Source organism: Mastomys coucha, unplaced genomic scaffold, assembly GCF_008632895.1.
Source record: "Mastomys coucha isolate ucsf_1 unplaced genomic scaffold, UCSF_Mcou_1 pScaffold21, whole genome shotgun sequence".
In the NCBI taxonomy this organism is placed as follows: Eukaryota; Metazoa; Chordata; class Mammalia; order Rodentia; family Muridae; genus Mastomys; species Mastomys coucha.
In genome coordinates this window covers 152,463,436-152,466,818 of record NW_022196904.1, presented here as the reverse complement: position 1 = coordinate 152,466,818, position 3,383 = coordinate 152,463,436, and the positions used below count along the sequence as shown (strand labels likewise).

The window sequence follows — 3,383 nt, the reverse complement described above, 5'->3', positions numbered from 1 at the left end:
TACTGCAACATGTTTTATTAGATCTCTTTGCCAAAATATCACACCTAGAAATTTGTAATCTTATACCTCACAGTGCTTGAGAGTGCCAGTATGGTCCACCAATTCAAACTTCCTTAACTATCTTTTACTTGTTTTTTCAAAGGCTGATGAAGAACCTCCCCACCTATGACACTGGCTGCTTTCCCAAAGCAGTTACCACAGGAGATCTGTGAACTTATGAAAACAAGGAATTCTATCAGTAGCCTCAAACAACCAAACAAAGGAAACCTCAAGTAACTAGGAACAACCGCAGAAGTCCAATCACTCAATCAGGAAACCAACAAGTGCTCCCTGATACTGGATGAATCTGAAGGTCTTGCTCTGTCAGAGGATGACTCCGGATCTGCAGTAGCATCATCTTGCCTTTAATATGATCGGTAGTGTTCTTACTCCCTACTTTTCTGATCATGTTCATCACCCACAGCCTTGCCTTAAATGGTCCCACCACAGTGACTCGGGTTTGGCCTGAGGATGTGAACCATCTCTCCAGCTGAATGAGGGTGTTGGTATGGACCTCCAGGGTGCGAAGGTATTCATCGTCAGGGCCAACCAGAGAGGTAAATGTCCCAAAACTCTGTATGATTTGGAGATGGGGGGTCTACCTTAGGGTTTCTATTAGTATGAAGAGACACCATGACCACAACAACTCTTATAAGGAAACATTTAAGTGTGGTTGGCTTACACTTCAGAAGTTGAGTGCATTATTATCATAGTGGGAAGCATGGTGACATGACATGGTGCTGGAGACATAGCTGAGATTTCTACATTCAGACTGACAGGAAGCAGGAAGAGAATGAGACATTTGGCCTGGCTTGAACATCTGAGTCCTCAGATATCAAAGCCCACACCCAGTGACATACTTTCTCAGCAAAACCACATTTATTCCAACAAGGCTGCACCTCCTAATAGTGCCACTCCCTATGGGCCTATGGGGGACATTTTTATTCAAACCACCACAAGGTATTTGAAAGGTGATTAGAGTTGGGGGAACTCATGGGGTAGGAGACTCCCATGATGCGGTTAGTGCCCTTCTCAGAAGGCATTGATATGTGAGGGTACTGAAAGAAGACAGCTGGAGCTGGGGAGATGGCTCATTACGTAAGAGCACTCACTGCTCTTCCAAAGGTCCTGAGTTCAAATCCCAGCACCAACATGGTGGCTCACAACTACCAGTAATGAGATGTGACGCCCTCTTCAGGTGCATCTGAAGACAGCTACAGTGTACTTATTTATAATTGTAAATCTTTGGGTCTAAGCAAGTGGGGCCAAGTGAGTAGGGCGAGCAGAGGTCCTAAATTCAATTCCCAACAACCACATGAAAGCTCACAACCGTCTATACAGCTACAGTGTACTCATAAATATAAAAACAATAAATAAATCTAAAAAAGAAAATTGAAAGAAAGGAAGGAAGAGAGAAAGAAAGAGAGAAAGAAAGAAAGAAAGAAGGAAAGAAAGAGAGAAAGGAAGGAAGAAAGAAAGGAAGGAAGGAAGGAAGGAAGGAAGGAAGAAAGAAAAAGAAAGAAAGGAAGGAAGAAAGAAAGAAAGAAAGAAAGAAAGGAAGGAAGGAAGGAAGGAAGGAAGGAAGAAAGGAAGAGGATACAGCCATCTGCAAGCCAGAGAGTATTTGTATCCCAGCATGAGCACACTGCTTCCTGATCTCAGACACCCAGCCTCCAGGGCCCAGAGAAGTAAACCCTATGTTTAAGCCATCCATTTGGGACAGGAGACCCATTTGGGACAAGAGACCCATTTGGAACAGGAGACCAAGATGACTAAGATGAGATGTGAAAAAGACTTTGTTCCAAAGTCATTGCCCTTTAACACAAGAAAGAGCCCATTAGCCCATGAAAGTAGGCAACCTCTTGCCAAAAAAGAAATTGTTACTTCAGTCTACCAGAAAGGTAACTAAGGATACCTTGATTTCATATTAGGCTGGCCCTGTTCCGTGACTGAAAGACCTGAAAGTAAGATGCATTTGCTTTTTTCAAGCCACAAAGAGTATGTTTGTTTATTTGTTTTTAAAGCAACAGACCAAATGTATGTAAGTACTAAGCACAGATGAAAAGGGTGAAGCCAATATATCAACCAGTTCAAATCTATTCAAGTTCAAACTACACTTATTATTGAGCCGGGCGTGGTGGCACACGCCTTTAATCCCAGCACTTGGGAGGCAGAGGCAGGCGGATTTCTGAGTTCGAGGACAGCCTGGTCTACAGAGTGAGCTCCAGGACAGTCAGAGCTATACAGAGAAACCCTGTCTCGAAAAACAAAAAAAACAAAAAACAAAAAAAACAAAAAAAAAATTAGAAAGAACATGTGAGCTGCTGGGCAAGGCTGGCACTGTGAGGGGGAGTGTCACACTTGCGGGAGAGAATGTTCCTTCTCTTTCAAAAGACTGTTAGCACACCTTTGACATGGTTCTTTTTATTTCACTAGAAGAACTCTTTGGGGAGACTTGCAAGTTATCAGCTAAGGTTACTAACCCACAGATTCACTTTTTCAGGCGACCAAAGGAAACGCCTTTTTATAATACTCAACAGAGTGTGCCCTAGTGCTGATGCACATGCCATGGCTAGCAGTTAGTGTCTACCACCTCCATTTTTCTTTTCTGAGCCTGGATTTCATCATGTAGCTGTTGCCAGTGCTAGCCTGATAATCTGTAGACTAATCTGGCTTTAATGTAGAGACACTATTCTTACTTCCGCCTCTCCAGTGATGGAATTATAAGATATGTGACCACATCTACCTCATATTTCAGTTTTGACCATGCATGTACTCTAGGATTTGAACTGAGCATGCCCAGAAACATTAGCATCTTCCACCTTTCCTTTTGGATGTATGTCCTTTAAATTTAAATGGTCAGAATGTCCCTGTTCCAGTTCTTCCTCTTATGAGCAGTTTAGGCAACACAGTGGGAGAATAGTGCTATGCAGATAATCCCCATGCTCCCTCCACTGTTGATGGTCATGCTCCACTGTTTTATTCCCAGCTGAACTATGGTTTTACACCCACAAGGTGTGAAAACATTGCATTTGGCTATAAGAGACAGACTGATTTTTTTCTAGAAAATACTTTATACAAAATATCAAAGGTTGTGATTATCCCTGATCCTGTATTGTTTGTATCAATCCAAGCCATTTATTTTAAATGAATGCTTATATTTTGGCATTATGAAATATATGTTAGGAGGAAATTAAGATTTTTGTTCGCAACTAATTTTTATATTCACACTTCAAAACAGTGATTTAGCTGTTATTTTCCTGATATAACAAATAATTTAAAAGTTTATCTTTGCTTAGCTTCCCAATACAGAGTAAATTATTGTCTGACTTTCCTACTTAGTA

The 3,383-nt window shown here is 41.4% G+C and overlaps 1 pseudogene; it reads right to left on the bottom strand.

The window, feature by feature from the left end:
* Positions 1-113: 113 nt before the first annotated feature.
* On the bottom strand, positions 114-2,455 carry LOC116101430 (annotated as a pseudogene).
* Between the last annotated feature and the right edge of the window lie 928 nt (positions 2,456-3,383).